A 19,358-nucleotide genomic window follows, 5' to 3' on the forward strand; every position below is an offset into this window, starting at 1 on the left:
GGGTCTACTGACGGGCTTGGGGATTTCTGCTGGCGCCAGGAGCTGGCCACTGCAGCCACGTGATCAGACACCACTTTCCCCAGCATGAGCACCCTAGACCTGGCGGGGAGGAAGGGCAGGGTTAGGGCAGCCTCGTCACTTCCCCTTTCTCCCTCCAGCCCACCCTGGTGAAGGAGGGGACAGCAGGGGACCGAGCCCTCGCCCCAGCTGGGCTGCTTGGAGGGGAAGTGGAGAGCAGTGTGCAGTCAGCCCTCAGGGGAAGGGGCCAGACGCTGGGCTTCTCAGGAAGACCAGGGCTCTCCGAGCCATGCCCCTGCCTCCAGGCAGGACTGTTCTTGCTTGCTGTTGACCCCGAGTGTGAGGTCATTGCTCTGGTCCTAGAGGCTGGGGGAGGCACTCTGAGCGTAAGCGCGGTCGCCGTCTGGACTTGTGGTTAGCAATGTTACTGTAATATCTGCTCTCCGGTCTCTGGCCAAGAGGAAGGGCTCATGAGTTGTGAGTCACAGCTGGTCGCCGACAGTGGGGCAGGCCATGTGTGGCTTGAGTGGGGGTGTGCTGGGGGTGGCCCTAAGACCCAGACATCACCTCTGCCCTTAGGAGTTCCTGTCAGAAAACAGATAATGAACAGGAAGAAGTCCTCCTTGGTTAATTGCCTTGGTATTGCTCTGGGGTTGAGCTTGAGTTTTTAGCTCTGGCAGGATGGGCTCCTTTTTTTTTTACTTTGCCCTGAGCTCTGAGCACTGAACACCAGCAGTTTCTGTGCTGAGGCAAGGGCGTGGACAAGAATGTGGTGCATTCACTCAAGCCATTCATTCATTCAACAAATGTGTCAGGTGTAGGACACACTGGTGAACCTGTGGACATGGTCCTGCTCTTGTAGAGTCAGGAGAAGGAGAGACTTAAAAGAAATAGTCACACAAATAAAAAGGAATTGCAAACTGCATCATGTACTGGGAAGGAAAATTACAACGGGGCCATGAGAGACCCTCCCTGGGGCTTAGTCTAGATGGGAGTGTGGTTCAACGTTTAAGCCAAGCTCCTACCCTCCCGTCAGAGACACACACATGGAAATGTCCAGGAAAAGATGGCGTTTAGATGGCAGTTTGCTGTGGCATCCTCTCCGTCTGTCCTAATGCTCCTTAGCACGCTGTATGCCTGGAGTGTGTCTCACATTTGCGTGGCCAAGGTCCTGCCACCAGGGGAGCCTGGGAAATGTGAGTTCCTGGTGTGCCCCACCAAATTAGCTGCTCCAGGGTGCCAGGGTGGCACTTCGGGCTGTGTGGTGGTCTGGTAAGTCTCTGGGGATGAGGAGGGCAAGTGATTGGAGTCTGGAAGGACTGAGATAGGATGGGGGGGATGGCAGGGAGTGTCCCCCTGCTTGGGGACAATTATGAGACTGGAGGTTGTTCGGAAGGGCCGGGCCGTGTCTCCGCCCTCAGACTGGCACATCCCAGGCAGCATGAAGTATCACCCTTCAGACTATGAGCTCCCTCTACTCCATGGGACCCGGCTTCTGGAGCCTGGGGCATCATTTGGGCCTGGGGTGGACCTGGGGGTCAATGGTAGGTCTTCTGTCCATCCTCAGTTGTCCCATGGGCCTCTGGGGAGAGGCTTGTGGATCGCCTTTGAGCTGATGACTTCTCCCTCCCTGACCTCCCCAGCATCTCCAGGGAGCAGGAGCCAGAGGCTCAGAGCTCCCGATCACCTGAGCATGATTAGTGGAGGCCTCTCCCTCTGGTCAGCCCTGACTCTGGACAGAGATCCCAGCTCCCACGGCCCGGTCTGGAGTTTACTCCCGGGTCTCAGTGCCCTCCTCCTTTCCCTCTTCAGCCCAGCTCTGGATGGACCCTGGCAAGGCAGGGCCTGGGGTGGGGTGGGGTGGGGTCGTTGGGGGGCCTCCTGGGGCTGAGCCAGTCTTGGGGGGGCACCGATTTCCCCAGAAACTCCTCCCGCGCCACCAGCGAAGGTTCTGCAGGGAGATGGCTCACGGACATGGTGGCACGCTGCCCGCCAATGGGGGCTGTGCCAAGCGTGATGTGATGTATGCTGATCCTGCTCCACTCCTCACTGAGGACCAGCGGCTGCTGTCCCTGCAGCACAGACAGCCTGGGATGCTCTGCAGTCATGTCCGGGGTGTTTGGGGGAGATGTTGGCATGGACAGAGAGGCCTCTTGTGCTGCAGGGTCAGTCTCCCCTGCCCCCCAGAACTGGTCTTCCTCCCCCAGTTAAGAGGTCACTGGGCACTGTCAGGGTACCAGCCCCCTCTGCGTTTCATCTGTACCACCAAAGGACAGAAGAGATGAGTCCATGGGCCCTATGACCCCTCCCATCCCATGCTTTGGAAGGTGTGTTGGAGATGGGTTCTTGTCCTCCTTGGCCCCACTCTGCCTTGGCACGGGTTTCAGGAGAGAGTGAGGGTCCTAGGGATAACGGGCACGGGAGCCGTGTTGCTCCCAACCCCCAGAAGTAGCCAGAGCAAATGGACGGGGCGGGGTCTCCTTTCTTCTTCCTTGGGGTCTGTTTATCTGCGGTAGGGGCAGTGCAGATTGGAGCAAGTCTGCAGCCAGGGTGGCTTTTTTGCTCAGAAGGAGGCTCTCGGATCCCACTCACAGAGACACTGATTCTCTGGGCCTGGGGCGGGGGGAGGTGAGGGAATCTTAAGACGCTGTATTTAGAAGAGCCCCTGGGAGTTTGTGACATTAGTGGATGAGGCACACACTCTGCTGTTTAGGAGCAAGTGCAGATTTGGAGGCGGGAAGTCTTGAGTGCCAGCCCAGCTTCTCTGCTTGCTCTCTAGGCAGCTCTGGATACTTATCTTGAGTCCTCAATTTTCTCATCTGTATAATGGGACAGTAATACCTACCTTGAAGACTAAATGGGGCAAGAGTAGATAAGGCACCAGCATCAGGCAGGGCCCACAGCAGGGTGCTTAATAATGGCTGTCCTCAGAATGCAGCTGGATCATTCACTTTCTGGGCAGGGTTGGACCCCCTTGTCTCTCCCATCACTTGGGGATCCTGGCGGAGTGAGGGAGGTGACTCAGAGGTTGAGGATGATGGTTACGCAAGGAGAATCTCCCAAGAGGCTGCGTGCTGGTGACAGGGAGGGGGTGAAGATCCCCACCTGCCCAGGTCACCCATACAGGGACACTCGCCTTAAAAAAATAATGACCCAAACCAAACACATAACACTATGTGCCAGGCACTGTTCTGAGTCCATTCACCAATGCAATTCTCAAGAGGAAATGTTATCCCACCTTAAAGATGGGGAAAATGAGGCACAGAGCAGCCAAGGCAGTTGCCCAGTGTCACACAGGGATTGGCAGGGCTGGAGCTTGACCCCAGGCAGCCTGACTTTTAACTACTGCCTCTCTCTGGCTCGGGCCGTGCCTTCCCTTCACATCCCTCTGTGGGTTCTGGGCTGGACGGTCTGCGTCGGGCCCTGGAGCACTAGTAGGAAGAGTCAGGCCCCACTTGGGCTGCTAGGGCACTCCCTGACGGCAGCAGCTCCTGCCCGCCCTTCCCTGGGCTTCTTGGTCTCCTCTGTCGTTGCTGCCTCCACCCTGCTCCCCCCAGACTCCCCACCCTTCACCACAGCCACTGTTCACTTTCTCCAGCTGTGAGCATCTGGACCCCCCAGGAGCTGTCACAGGGCTCTGCCTCAGCTCAGAGCCCAGTGATCATGGAGAAGTTAGGCTCCAGCCTGACCCCTCAGCCCAAGACCAGCAGCCTCGTCCTCTGCTCCCTCAGTCCTCTAGGGCTGTGGGCACCGGGACACCTGCCACCAGAGCTGCTGTTTATGACCCGGTAAACCACTCTTTGCCCCCATCCTCAGGCTTAATGAGGGCCAGAGCCCTTCACGACACCCCAATTAACCACACCATCTGTTTCCCTTCAGCAGACACAGTGTGGTGGGTGAGCAAGGGCCCAGGGTGGTGATGTTGTGGGGTGGACCCAGAGTTTGTTTTCTTCCTTACAAGATGACTTACCACCCAGCCTGACCTCCGCAGTGCCCAAGGGATGGCTCTCCTCCCTCGAAGGGGAACCTGAGGAAACCCCAGTGGGCATGATGTTCTCTCCCACTCAACAACTAGCTCCTGCAGCAAGCTGGATTTGGGCTCAGTGGTGACTCAGATGGGATGCAGGGCGCCCCGTGGCGTGCGGGCTTCCTGGAGATTTGGGAGGCCAGATGTCGGTGTCAGCAAAGGTATCTGAGTACGGGAATGGGCAGGAGGCAAGGGTGGGAAAAGGAAAGCCAGCAGTGGGTGAGTTCACTCCTGAGCAATCTGTATATTCTTTCATTGATCCCTGGGTTTACCAAGCACTTAGCGAGAGCCCAGCACTGATTGGCACCTCGAGGTGCATGAGCGAGGCCACAGGAGGGAGGCCTGTAAGGAGTCAGAGAGGTCAGGACTTCCTGGAGGAGGCTGCTTTCACTTTAGTTCAAGGAAGCCATCCATGGCAGCGCCAGCTCCTTCCTGAGGTCAGCTCCCAAAGTCAGGACCTGGGGAGTGTGAGGGTTAGTGTAACCCTGGAGCATGGGTGGGAGCTGTATGTTGGAGAGGGCTTCAGTTGGGGAAAAGGAATCAGGAAGTATTAGGAATGTTGATAAAATGGGCCAGTGAACAAATGATGAGTCAGGTAAATTGGTGGGCAGTGTCTACACCCTTTGGGATGGGGAGCTGTTTAGAGAGTATATGGCTAGATGAACCTCAATCTGTCTCAAGCCAGAAGCACCTTTGTTCATTTCTCCTTCAAATATGCAAGCAAGCACACAGCATGCACATTGTCAACATCCACTTCTGCACCCATGGTAGGCATCACTAATCAATCCCAGCAAGCTCTGCTTCTGAGTCCACAGACAGCCTTGTCCTTTGTCTCATACACTGGTCCAGGGCATCACTACTAACTGATCAGAGTTGATGGATGAAATGAATAGCTACTTACCATCCTGAGCTGGGATTTAGATATGCATGAGGATCTAAGGAAACTCCTAGAAAATACCTTGTCCAAAGAGAAGGGAGAGTTGAGTGACCAGTCTTAGGTCAAGGACAGCTCTGAGCCGGGCTGGTGATTATCACTGGGTTTGCTGTAGTCCTGCTGTCTGGTAGACTCATATCTGGGTCGGAAATAGAGGACAGGAGAGAGAGCTGGGAGTAGAGTATAAAGCATGTGTGCCCGTCAGGATTTCATTGCAGGTAACAGAATCCACTCTGGCTAGTTTAAATGGAAGTGGTTTCTTGCAGAGTATGAAATGGCTGCAGACCATCAGGAGGGCCAGAGACATAGACTTGAGGTTGGGCATTCAGGAACAGCACTCAAGTCCACACTGCAGAACTCAGCTGCCACGAGAGCTGCTGCCTCTTTGGCAGTCATGAAGTCACCAGCTCCAGAGCCACCCTGCAGTGTCATAGTCAGGAGGCTGCCGCCGGCACCAGCTCCACACCGCAACTGCTGGGGTCCAGGCTGGCAGGTGATGCGCCATGCCTCTCCTCTTAACCCCTTCTGCCAGTCCTGCAGCAACATGACAGCTACCAAAATAACTCCCCTCTTCTTCCCAGAAAGCAGCAGGATCTGCAGAAACAGGGTTTCAAATCTCAGGCAAGGACACCTTCTGGGCCAAACCCCATCCCAATCCTGATAGCAGTGGGGAGCACTGGGAAATGTCATTTTTTGGCTTTCCCTGTCTTTGTTTTCCAGGAAGGCACATAGCAGGAGACGGAAGGATGTTGAGAGGGCCCACCATGCCCACCATGCATGGTCTCCTCGACTTCTGTAAGATGCCAGGCGGTCTGGATGCCCTGAGAGCAACGGAAGGCCTCTTTACTTCACACTGCTGGATAGTTTTAGGGTCTCTTGAGGGCCAGAGACATCAACGGTGCCCTGTGCATGTGGCCCTCAGGGAACGTGACCCCAGGTAACTCGCCCTGTCCAGGAAGAGTTGGTGGGACTCTGTGAGCAGCTGGGACCGCAAATATTGGTTGCTAGGATCTGAGTGATTTTATTCAACTCCTGGCTGAACAATAGCACACACAGCATGTCCTATGTGTCAGGCACTGTGCTGGCTGTAGAGAAACAGAAAATAATGGAGAAGAGTTCCCGGTTGCACGTTGTGGTGCCTTGTCTAGCAAGAAAGAGGCTTGGGTGGCAGGTAAAAGGGTGTCCATGGAGCCAAGGGTGCGTAGGGGGAACACAGGAGCATCCCAGGGTGGGTGACTTTGAGCTGAGTCCCGAAGGACCAAGGATGTGGAGAGGCGGCCCAGGTGAGGACTGAGGTAAAAGTGAGACCAGTACCAGAATCCCAGTGAGCTGGGCAAGGAAGGACTTAGTGGACGGGAGTGTTTGAGAAACCAAGCCGGGTATTTCACAAGATCCGAGATTCAGTCTTCTCATCCAGGCTAGGCGGATGCTCTTGCACGGGGCACTGTGTCTGGCAAGTCCAGCAGTTTGTCCCCTGCTCCCTAGGGGATGGAGTTTGCTGCCTCTGTGGCACAGGCTGCCGGGAATGACTCACGGCCGAGGAGGGGCCTTGGAGGAGCCTAGACTGCTGCCCAGCCTGGATGTGAGGGGGAGGCCTCTCCCCCACTGGTGGCAGCAGAAGAAACTGGCCCATGTGAGCAGAGCAGCCCCGTCACCCCACCCTGCGCCTCCAGCGACAGGGCCAGGTAGCCGGAGGGAGTCGCTGGCATCCCCAGCTCCCAGCGTCCCCTCTGCTCTCCCTGGGCTCTGCTTTCTCTCCAGGGCAGGGTTCCCTCCCTGATCCCACCCCTCCTGATGCCAGTTCTCCCTGGCTTGCGCTGCTGGGGGTGCCCGTGGTGGGTCATCACAGGACACTTCTGCCCGAGGGTCAGAAGGAAGGAGGCCAGCTGTCAGCTGGAGCCCATCAGAGGCCAAACCAAGCCCTGGCGGCAGGCAGGGCAGGAGGGTGGCTGAGGAGAAAGGTGTCCCTGAGAAGTAGTTTCCAAGATTCTCCTACCGTTTCCACTCAGACACCAGGGAGTGTCCAATGGGGAGACTGTGCCCCTGCCCCAGGGAGCCCCTGATCTGAGAGAGGAGAAACAGTTCCCCGCAGCTGTGTAGGTCACATAGCCCCTGATTTCGGGGAGATACAAGTCTTATGGGGAAACTTACAGGGAAGACCCAGCTTGGACCTAGTTTGAGAGGGAGACAGCCCTGTCCTCAGGGAGCCCCAGTCAGAGGGTGGAGACACAGCCCTGTCCTCAGGGAGCCCGTTAGAGGGAGGAGACACAACCCAGTTCTCATGTAGCTCAGCATCAGAGATGTGGGAGGTTTCGTTCATTATTAAGTGGAGAAATCAATATCATGGCACCACTCTGACTTTCCGTATGACTTTGTGATGAATCAGCAACTTGAACACATCCTCTGCTCTGAATACTCCAGGAATCTTCGGTTGCAGATGCAGGGAGCTGTCGTTAGGGGACTGTTTTGTCCTGGTTACCCTCTTGGGGTCAGTCCCTCTCCAGTGCCTGCTTTCCTGAGACCCCTCCACACCTCACAAACCACTCAGCAAGTAGGTTATTTTCAACAGCTCGTTCCAACTCCTTCTTTGGTATCCACATAACTTATGTAACTCCCAGCTCTCAATTAACAATTAAACTTGGTGAGCAAGAACACAAAAGGAAACATGTCTGTGTGCGACTGGCCCTTCTTCAGCTGCGTGGTTTAGATGTCCCTGATTTATTTTCCACAATTAGTGGCTGGCCGGCTCCCAACCTCACTCCCGGCTCTCTTTGAAGGGCCTGTTGCTGGCTGGGCACCGTGGCCTGGCAAAGCTGTCTCAGGGCGCCCCTTCCTCCAGGGCCGGGATCACCGAGGAGCTCAGGCTTCTTGGTTACTGGGCTGCATGGAGCTAGCCAGCAAACTCTCCAGTGGGGAAGGAGGGGGCCCAGGCCACACGCAGGGTGAGGAGGAAAGGCCCAGAAAATTCTGATGCTTTTTGCAAGCCTTTGCTGTGCTCTTCAGCTTCCAGCAAGTTATTCCAGCGCCTGGGTCTCACTTTCCTCCTCTGTTAGATGGGAGTGAACAATTGGTTTAGGTGGTCCCAGAGCCCTTTGCACTCAGGCTGTGATGGTTCTACCTGCTTCCCTCCCTGCTGGGCTCTAGGCTCTCCTGACACCCTGTGGTGACCACAGTGTGGAGGGGATGGGGAGAGTGAAATCACTGGTCTTGTCCAATAGCCAACTCGGCTAGTAAGTGTGCTACCTGGCAGCCTCACACCGCTGCCACAGGGCTGCTGCCCCATCTTGTCCAGCCCCAGTCTGGCACTTTGATGCATGAGGACACTTGTAGATCTGCGGGTGAGTGGAGCCATCTGGCCACACTTCCTGGGACCCTTGGAAGCCAGCCACCGGGCCTTGCCCTTAAGGGCCTCCAGCACGGTGAGATGAGCATGTGCAGAAGGCTTGAGGTGTGAATGCTGCCTCCCACGAATATTTCCTGAGCACTTGTTCCGAGCCAGGCTCTGGGCTGGGCAGGGGGTGACAAGGGCATACCAGCAGACTTGATGCAGTTTCTCCTGGCGCTTAGAGGCAGTTGTGTGAACTCCAAAGCTGGTCGACCAGGTTTATACCCTGGTCTGAGCCTCACTTGGTCAAGGTACTCAGCCTTTCTACACCTCAGTTTTTCCATCTATAAAATGGGAATATTCGGAGTACACAATCATGGGCTTGTAGTGGGAATTAAATGAATCAGTGCTTAGCGCCCAGGGCACAGTCATTACTTTAATTTCCTAGCAGTTACTCTGTGCCAGAAACTATCATGGCATTTGGTGTAAACCACATCCCTTATGGGAAAAGGAGAGATCACTTCTGGCTGAATTAAGGAAAGAGCCTTCACGCAGGAGTTGGTACCACAGTTTGGTCTTGAAAGATGGAGATACATTCAATAGGCAGCAATGGGGAAGGGTATTTCAGGAGGAGGAACAGCATGGGCAAAGACATGGAGGCAGAAAAGCAGGAGATGGATGACGGAACTCTGGAAGAACCAGTGAGACTAGGTATAAGGGGGGTACAGCTGGAAAGTGGTCTTCAGCCAGACGGATGTCTAGACGTGGAATGTGGCCTTTGTCCTGCAGGCAAAGGGGAGCCACAGCGGTCGCTGAGCAAGACGGTCGCTGAGCAAAGGGATCCTGTGGCAGATGAAGCTGCTGTGTTTAATTGACACAGCAGAGTCAGTTTCCTTAGATGAAGATAGCAAGTACGATGATAACAGAAGCCTGGCACTGTGTAGGTACTAATGTCTGCTGAGAGTTCTCATGGGCACAACCTCACCTGATCATCATGGTAGCCCCGCAAAGTGATTTGAGAGGCACCAGCCTCTCATCTGATGGACAAGGGATGAGGCTTATCCAGGGTCACCCAGCAGGGTGATGCTGGGGCTCACAGCTAGCCTGGGCCTCCTGGCCAGCGTCAGCAGGTATGTCCCTGTGTGAGTGAGGGGCACAGGTCCCCATCTCGTGGGTCCCTGGCGAACTGGGCCACCTTCTCCAGCCCCATCCTTAAGCTTGAAAATGTATGAGTGTGGGGGGGGGTAGTGAGGGTGTCTGTGCAAGAGCCCTCAACCAGGCCAGCGCTGGGTCTGCCATTCTTCTGGCCTGAGACCAGGGGCCCACATGCACTAGGTGGCATCTCACCTCTGCTGACTGGTGCCGCGAGCATTGGTGGTTTGTGTGGGTGTGACTGAGTCACTGCGGGAGGCTGGTAGGCTAGTGCTGGGACAGGTGGGGCTCCAGGGAGTGGAGCGGTTGCATACATACCCTTTCAGTGAGCCCTTCCCCTCTGTAGCCACCTCTCCCAGCTGAAGTGTGTCCAGGGCAGGTGGGGAGAAACCCCCCATTTGCTCTCTCCTCTCCTGCTGGGGATCCCTAACTCCCAGGGGTCCTGCCCCAGCACTGGGATTCTGGTTTCTGATGGTCCAATCTTAGTTCTTCTCCTTGGATTCTGCTTGCTTGGCTGATACCTCTCTCCCTTCCACACTGGGGCCTGTCTCTTCTGAGGTCCAATTTCCAGGTCCTGGGGTTTTTCGGCAGGACCCGGGGGCAAGGAAGGAACCGGCAGAGGCCCTGGCTTTCTGGGCCTGCACCCTGGCCCACCTTCAGTCCTCCACAGGGCCAGGTTGGTCCACCTTACTAGAGGACCCTGCCCAGGGCCTGCCCAGGTAGTGGCCAGGGCGCCATCCTTCAGGAGAGGCCAGGAGCCCTGAAGGAGCCGAACCCACTCAAAAAGACACATTGTAATATAAGCCGAAGAGTGGCCCTGGAGAAGGGCACTGCAGGGGGGTTGGAACAGGTCAAGGAGCAGGAGTAGAAGCAGTCAGGGATTTCCTGGGTAGCATCCCGGACTGGAGCTGAGCCTTCCTGAAGGGTGGTGAGCCTTGGCTAGGGGAGGATTCTCTACAGGGGACTCTTTCCAGAGAGTAGGGAGGCCAGTCTTATTGCGCTGTATGAAGCAGTGGGTTAGGGGCATGGGCAGGGGTGGACACGCTTGCCTCAGCCCAGTCCTGGAAGAGATGTGCATAAAGACCAGATGTCCTGGGTAGTGATGGGCTGTTGACTGACTGATTGATTGATTCATTCATTCGAATTATCCAGCACCTCCTCTGTGCCAGGTGCTGTGCTTGGGGCTAGGGACTTAATGATGAGCGAGACAGATGTATCTCTTTCCTCCTGGAGCTCCTGGTTGAGACTGGAAGGCTGAGGAGCAAACAGAACGTGCCAACACACTGCAATTAGTGCCAGGAGAGGAGACGCAGGGGTCCTGAGAGCAGGGAGAGCTGGGCTTCACGTGAGGGATGAATCCAGGAGGATTTCCTAGGGTGGTGCAGGATGATGAGGTGCTGGGAGTAGGGGACCGCCTCCCAGAAGGGGGGATTGCTTTCAATGGGGGAGACCATGCATGGGGAAAGGTCAGGGGAGGCCGGCGAAATGGCAAATCCTATGTTGTGCTGCACGGAGGAATTATCCGGAGGGCACTGGGAAGACTTTGAAAGGTTTTAAGCAAGGGCTGGATGGGATCCGATTTATGTTTTGGAAAAATCCCTTTGGCTCAGGTAGAGAACAGGTTGGAGGGCGCCTGAGCTGTCCGGGCTCAGCTCCAGGACAGGGAGGAGCCCCCGGACGCAGGCCCTGTGAGGACAGCATGGTGATTGCCCCACTTGCCGTTACCCCATGGAGCCCCGTAGGGGAGGTCATCCAGGTGCCCTTAAGGGAGGCGACCTGGGTCCCAGTGATGGCTGTTCTTCTTGCCCACAGAGTCGCTTCCTCTGGCAGGGCACAGCTGCTGTGATGGTGGCCTAGCTCTCTGGCACCAGCAAGGAGAGGTGAGGGGCCCCATTCTGGGCAAAGGCTGCCAGGAGCAGGAGGGAACATCTTGGAGTGGGTAGGGGAAAACTGGCTCTCGGAGAAGGATCCAGATCAATCCATAATACCCCTCCACACACACACACACACAGGTGATTCATTTGGCCTTTAAGACTAAAATGCATGTAGTTCCCCTTGCTCTGGGTGAGGGGTTTGGGAGGGAGACAGCCTGTCCTAAACTGAACTCAGCCCGTGGTAAGGGTGGATGGGATGCCAGGGGAGGGAGTGGAAATGAATGTCGTGGTGGAGGAGACAGGTGGAGTGGGGTGGGTTGGACTTCCAAGGCTTGTGGAGCTGGGGGCTTTGGGGCCACACCCTGGCACCTGAGCCCCTCTGAAAGCCACCACCAGTGTGGGATGGAAGACAGGATGCTGAAGTGTGGGGAAGCTTCCTTCCCCCACTCTTCCTCACCCTCTTCTCACAAGGGGAGAGGGGAATGGGAGGGCAGGGGCGGGCTGTTTGGCCAGGACCCCAGTTCAGCCATCCTGGGAACCCTGCCCGAGGTGCCCGAGACAATGCCGGATGGAGGCTGGCCTGGCCAGAGGCGGACCTGGGTGGGGGCAGGGCCAGGATCTGCTTCATTCACAGTCCTGGCCCCTGTGCAAGGCCCCCAGCACCGCCCTCCCCCACTCCTGGGCTCACTGTCCGGTCCCAGGCTTCGGCCTACCTCTTGGCAGCCACCAACCATGCCATCCTCCCAGAGGGCCTCTCTCCTCCCAGCCTGGTCCTGCCCTGCTGAGGGACAAGTGTGTGAGAGGGAGCGTGCATATGTGAGTGTGTCTTGGTGTGTGAGTGGACATATGTGTGCATATGAGCAGATGAATGTCTGTGTGTGTGAATGTTGGAGTGTGTGCACGAGTATATGTGCATATGTATGGGTATGTGAGTGTGTCTCTGTGTGTGTGTGAGAGTGTGTATATGTGTGTGAATGTGTAACAAGTGCGTGAGTGTATATGTACGTATGAGTATGTGGCGCTATGAGAATGTATATGCAAATGTGAGTGCATGAATGTATGAATATGTATATGAATATTTGCGTGTATGCATGAGTGTGTGTGTAAATGAGTATACGACTGTTTGAGTGTGTATGAGTCTATGAGTGTGTGGGTGTGAACATGTATATGAATGTGTGTGTGTGTGTATATTTATAAGAATGTGTGTGAGTGTATATGACTATGGATGTGTGGGTATGTGTGAATGTGTGTATGAGTATGTGTGTGTGTGTGTGTGTGTGTGTGTGTGTGTGTTGGGGAAGTCGTGAGAATCAAAAGCCATGCCCACTCCACGCCTCCCTCTCCTCCCTCAGCAATTCTGACAGCATGGTGTGTGCCTTGACCTCTCATCCAGGGACCCGGGCCCGCATGCATGGCTGGCACTTCTCAGGGCCGCCCTCATTCATACGGTTCACTCCCTCTGTCCCCACCAGAGCGGTTTATTTTTCCAGCCCACGCAGCAGTGTATTCATGCTGGAAAATGCAGTCACCCGTCTCTGGGATCCTCCTTCCCTTTGAGCTGGGGAAGACCCAGTGTTTTCTCCACCTGACCAGCCAGAGTGGGGCTGGGGGCCTGGGAGTGGCCATTGCAGATTCCAGGGGAAATGGGCCCCGTTTCTGGGGCTCTGGTAGAGGACAGAGACTGGGGGGTTGTGGGGACAGGATCCACTGTTCCCAGCCGCAGGCCTGGCCTGGATTCCCTTGAGGGGACAGTGGGAGGGAGCCCTGGCCACAGGGAGAACTGGGATTTGGTTATTAAACCAAGCTGCAAGTTCAGTCTGCTTTCCGGCCAACTCTTCTCCCCACTTCCCTTTCTCCTCAAGAGAATGGAAATATCCTGGAGGGGTTCTTTTCCTCCCAGGCCAGCTGGGGGAGGCTGGGGGGCCCAGCCATTGGCCCGGGCCCCTGTCATCGCAGGCACACCCCCTGAGCTGGGGCCAACTGCCCCCCCCAACGAGGGGGTGCAATCCCATCAGCTGCTCTCTCTCTCCGGCTCCTGCCTTTGCTGTAGGAGGTCCCTGACCCACTCACCAAAAGGGCAAGACTCATCCTGAAAGAGGCCTGTCATCCCTGAACCCGGCCTCTTGACCTTTGACTTTCTCTGACCCCTGCCAGACCTTGGAATCATGGCAGCAGCAGGGATCAGTTGGGGCTGCTTCAGGCCTGGGTTTGAAACCTGGTTCGGCCATTTTTCCAGCTGTGTGATGTTGGGCGAGTCAGGTGACCTCTCTGGGCCTCAGTTTCCCCGTCTGTAATTGGAGATGACGATAGTGCTGTCTTCATAGGTTTGTTCCGGGTATTCAGTGAGTTAAGATTTGTAAGGTACTTGTGCTTTCCCTTGCAGTATACAAGTGTCAGTGAAATCAATAGACCACTTGGCTGAAGATGGCCAAGGGACAGGTGGAAGGGTGGGTCAGTGACCAGCTAACCCCCAGCTTCATGTCCCAGCACTGACATAGACCCAAGGCATTTCTGACTCTACTCCCCAAGGTTTAAATCCTACCCCAGCTATCACCCCCTGGCCCTTCCTCTCCTGGGACATGGACATCACCACAGAACGTGGAACCCTGGGGCTCAGGAGAAAGGCTCCCATGTTGACTTGGCCTGATGGGGGAAGAGGAGACCCAGATGGCAAGTCCCTCTCCAGGGGCCCTCTAAGTCTTTGCTGTTCTGGAGAGAGGCAGTGGCTGCCTTGGCAGTTGGGTTGCAGCCTTGGGCTTTGGCCTGAGGATGGAAAAGATTCGATCACAGAACCTTGCTGCCTTCCTGAGACTGTGAGCCTGGTCCACTTTCAGCCTCTCATCCTGGGCTGTGGGAGTATGGGGCCATGCTCGCCTTGCCTGGGTGGTGGAGGGATTCTTCCTATCCCTCCAGTTTCTCATCCTCTCCTCAGGCTCAGGTCCCACCAGGGCTTGGACCCTCAGCCCTGCCTGGTCTCCCCCACAACCCTCGAAGTCACCCTGGAGGCTCGGCCAACTGTGAGCCCCAGGCAGGTCCCACAGTACCCTAGGCTGCCTCTGCCTGGCCCCTGGCAGTCTCCCTCCCCTCCCTACCATATTTGGCTCCTTGTGGGTCTGGAGGCTGAGGCAGCCTGGTCACTGGGGCCCAGCACCTGCCTGTGGCCTGGCTTCCCAGTGGGCGCTCAGAGCCCTTCAGCTCAACTCTGTTCTCACACATAGTGCAGGCACTCACTTTGGCCCTGGGGGCAGTGGTGGAAAAGTTCCAGCCGGTTCTGGTCACCCAGGAGCTTCTTGACGAAAGGACAGGGCTCTCTCTGTCATCGAGTTCTCCCTGCTGTCGAATCCTAGCTTCTCCTGCTGTATTCTTTCATGCCCTTGGTGGACATGGAGCACAGTCGGGGCCTGCAGTCTCTCTTCCCAGAACCCTGGAAGAGGCCTTCCCAGTCTTTACCTGCCCCTGCTATGTACTGGGCCAGCGGGGCTGGGTCCAGAGCATGGGGCTAGTTTCCAGGAGACAACCTTAAAGAAAAGCCAAAGAACCCAGAGATCCTTCTTCCTCCCTCCCAGAAATGTTCCCAGGGCCTCTTCTTTGCAGCAGGTGTGAGCTGGGCCTTGACCTGGAGGGAGGCTTCCCTGCTGGGAGGCACAGAGGGAGCTTGCAGGCCCCAGGCAGGGCTCTCCTTTCTCAGTTTCACAGCTCTGCTCATGGGACTCCCCCGGCAGGGGCTGGTCTCCACTGTCAGATTGTGGACTCCCTGAGGACAGGGCCTGAGGCGTCTCACCCTCACGCTCTGGTGCCTGCATTCATTGCTCCACTGACCAGGCCTGCTGTGTGCCAGGCTCCTGCGAATTCACCCGCCCATGGCAGGTGCCAGGTGCCGTCTAGACTGGTTTCCGGTGAATGAAAAGAAGCTGGTTCTGGGAAGGGGGTTCTGCCAGAGGGAACAGCACGTGCAGAGCCAGGAGCTCCCCGCGCTCGTGCTCTGAGGCCAGCCTGGGCCGAGACAGGAAGGGGCTTTGCAGTTGAAGTGACTCACAGGAAAGCAGGGCCTGCCCCAAGCCGAGCTGTGGAGAAAGGAGTCTTTGACAATGGTGGAAGATTTCACTTCTGCGGCAGGAGAAAAAAACCCAGGAGAGTGTCAAGTATCATTGCCCAAAGGAAGACAGGAATTCAGAATTCTGCGGAATCCCTGACTCATTGCTGGGGGTGGAGGGAGGTGGGAGAGGACTGGGCTGCCTTGACTCCATTCCAGCCCCCCAGGGGGACTCAGCTCCCTCCTCACTGACTCCTCCCACCTCTCCCCCTCAATCTCCCTGTCCTTGTGGGGGTGGGTGCCCGGGCTGTCTTGCCATCAAGTTCTCTCTGTTGTCTAAGCCTTGTCACTCCTGCTGCATTCTTGCATGTCCTTGCAGATGGACCACAGTTGGGGCCTGTAGCCTCTCTTCCTGCTACTGCCTTGGGCCCCTGGGGCTGGGTCCAGGGCATAGGGTTAGTTCCCGGGAGACAGTTTCATCATCAAATTCCAGGCCAAGCCTCCACGTTGATCTCCAGGATTGCTCCAGGTCTGAAATCCCGCTGGGAGATCTGGAGAAGCCGGGGAAGCCCAAGCTCTTGGTTCCTGTCTTTTTACCATGACTCTTACTTCTCTTTTTCCTGTCTCTGTCACGATATCTTTTTCTTTTCTTTTTCTTTTTTTTTTTTTTTTGAGTTGGAGTCTCACTCTGTCGCCCAGACTGGAGTGCGGTGGCTGCTCCCAGCCACCACAGCCTCGACCTGCTGGGCTCCGCGATCCTTCCGCCTCAGCCTTCCAAGTAGCTGGAACTACAGGTGCGCGCTACCATGCCCGACTAATTTTTTGATTTATTGTAGAGAAGAGGTCTCGCCAAGTTGCCCAGGCAGGTCTTGAACCCGCGGGCTCAGGCAATCCACTCACCTCAGCCTCCCAAAGGCGTGGGATTACAGGCTGAGCCACCGAGCCCGGCCCGATATCTTTTTCTTTTTCTCTCCCCTCCATACCCATCCTTCCTCTCTCTTTCTCTGCCAGTCCCTCCCTTTCCCTCCCCATTTCCTCTCCCTACCTTGTCCCCCCTCCTCCTTCCCTCCCTCTCTCTCTCCTAGTCCCTCCCTCCCTCTCCCTCTCTGCCCCACTCTGCATCCCTCTCTCCTTCCCTCCTTCTACCTCCCTCACCCCCCTCCCTCTCTTTCCCTTCCTTACCCCTCTTCCTGGTCCTGTCTTCCCCTCCTTCCTCCTCGGTCTCCCTCTGTCTCTTCCCTCACCTGTCCTCCCTCCCCTCAGGTCTGAGTCTCCATTTCCAGCTCTGGCCCTCTCCCTCTGAGGGCTCCTGGCAGAACTGGGGAATGAGAATGTGAGGAGGGGCCTTGCAGGGCTGCAGGTGGCCTAATGCAGCATTGTGCATGGGAGCCCCCTTCCTCACCAGGGCCAGAGGAGAGTTGGGCCCTGCCCCAGTCAGCAGCCTGGCTTCCATGCCAGGGCTATTAGAGGAATCCATGATACAGGGCCTGGCTCAGAGGCCCCAGAGTGCTTTAACTTTCTAGAAGAGAGGCAATGGGGTGTCTTCCCTAAGGGGGAAACCCTGTGCACCCAGGCCAGGGAAGGGGAAAGAACATAAAATAGTCAGGCTTTAAGACTCTCCTGCAAAACTTCCGCCGCCCAACTGATGTGGGATTGGGGACACTAGTTTGTCATGGAAAGGGGGGCAGGAAACAGAGGAGGACGGTGACCAGAACTTTCTCTGACCAGTCAGTAGCTTCCTGGGGTATCTGAGCTGGGCAGGGCGAGCCGCCTCGCTAGGGCATCTGTGGGAGGCGGGGCATGGGGAGTTCTGAGTGTGCCACCAAGGAGACAGAGCTTCCGGAGAAGAGAATTGTCAAGACAACAGGAGCAACTGGGAGTCCTGGGGTGGCCTGACGGGCCAGGAAGGCCAGGAGGAGTGTTTCCTGCAAAAAGAAGGCAATGCGTTTTAGGGAGAACTTGAGATCTGTTGGCCCGATGCCAGGGCTCCTGGAGTGAGTGGCCAAGATGATCCCTGGAGGTCTATGGGCCTGAGCATCAAGGGAGGTCTGGGCACACGGAGGGGTGGACAGATGTTGGAGGGCCCTGCGATCCACACAGCCTCATGGAGCATCATGCAAAAGCCGAGGGCCTAGTCCCCAGCTCTTGAAGGCTGAACCCAGGAGCTCAGGACTCGCAGAGGGAAGGGTCTTCCTATCCCTCCAGGCGGTGGGTGAATCCTGAATGTTTTACCTTAGTGTGACACGGGGCATGGGGAGGGGACTTTGACAAGAGTCACAGAGGGTTTAGGACCTTTCCTGGTGGCAGGCCTGGGGTGGGAGACTGAGGCTACAGGGCCAGTGGGGCTGTTGGCGGAGTACACTGCTGCCTTCTGCGGGAGCCCAGGACCCATGGGGCAGTGCCCTGTTGCTGCTCTGAGGTTCTTCTTCTCACTGCTTGTGCCTGTCTGTGTCTGCTGTCCTCTCCCTCCCTGTCTCTGTCCCTTTCTCCTCTCTCCTGTCTTGTCCCTCTCTGGCCCTGACCCTCTTGTCAGTCTCTGTCTTTCTCTGTGTCTGTTTCCCTCTGGCTCCCACATCGCGGCCTCTTTGTGCTCTCTGGTACAAGGGAAACCAGACACTGGACGCTGCCTGTGGGCTGAGCACAGGGGGAGGGGATGTGTGTGCACCAGGTGTGGGAGAAGGGTGTGGGGGGGGGAGGAGCCATACCTGGGAGCCACGGTGGGGCAGGCGGTGGAAGGTCTGGCTGGAGGAGGAGGGCTGAGGGCTGGGGTAGGGTTTGCTGTGCCTGGGGTGGAGGGGAGGGTCAGACTTTCTCACAGAGGCAGCCCAGCCCTGCCCCTGGGCCTGCACTCATTCTAGGAAAACGACAAGTTTCAGCCCTGCCACAGCCGGTGCACACAAAGTACATTGTCCCTCTCCCAGGCCTCTGCCCTGTCCCTGCCAGTGTTGCTGCTGGTTCCTGCGGGCAAGCTGGCAGCCTCACTCCTGGGGCCAGTGCTGCTCACCTGGCTGGGTGGGGGTTCTTTCCTGCTGATGTGTCCCCAGACAAGAGGCAGGGGCAGGGCCCAGTCCTGGGCAGGGCCAGGGGCACACAGGCCCTACCGACCCTCAGGACTGGCACTGATGACCCTCTGTGCTGGCCACCACTCTGCACACCTTGCCCCATTCCAGGAGCTGGCCCCGCTGTTGTTCCCTACCTCCCCACCCCAGCATGTTCTTTCCCATGAGTCTTTGCAGAGGCCAGGTCTCCTGCATGGGAAGATTGCTCTGTCTTTACTTCATTCCGCAGGCTTTAACTCCTGGCTGCCACTCACCTCCTCTGAGAAGCCTTCTTTGCTTGACCCGTTTCCATCTCAGCACATTCCTCCCTGGCCCTGCCAGAGTGTGGGGCCCATAGCCGGCACACCGCATGGTTGACATTCACGTTTCCTGGCCGAGTGCCTGTCTAGGAGCAGCCTGGGAAAGGGGGATACGCAGGCCCTGACCACACCCACCAGCTGCCAGCCACTGCCCCTGCGTTGTTCCCTTTTTTCACACAGAGCCCTCCTGTAGAGTTACTATCCCCATGTAACATTTGAGAAAACTGAGGCTCTGAGAGTTTAGCCAACTTGCCTGAGGTCACACAGCAAAATCCCAAAGCTAAGACACTGTCAGAATGACTTGGGAAGGTCAGGGTTCTCAGGGCAGAGGGCCACAAGCCCTCCAAGGAGTCATGTGTCCCAGCTTCTGGGTGTGTTGGGATGGGGAGTCCAGAGTTTGCCACCAGAGGATGGGATGATAAGGACAGAGGAAATTACCCCTTGAGGGCATGCCTGGGTTTAGCTCACTCTTTGCTCTCCCCACAGAGACCTCCCAGGCCACCTTCGTAGGATTCCCTACCTTTCCCTCTGCTGGGGGCAGATACTTAGCAGCTCCCAGGCCCTGCCCAATTCCCCCAGACCTGTTTCACTTCAGGCTCCCTCCTCAGGGCTGGTCTGGGGTGAGGGGGTGGAAGGT

Source organism: Carlito syrichta, unplaced genomic scaffold (genome assembly GCF_000164805.1).
Source record: "Carlito syrichta isolate Samal-C Ts95f unplaced genomic scaffold, Tarsius_syrichta-2.0.1 Scaffold142933, whole genome shotgun sequence".
Lineage (NCBI taxonomy): Eukaryota > Metazoa > Chordata > Mammalia > Primates > Tarsiidae > Carlito > Carlito syrichta.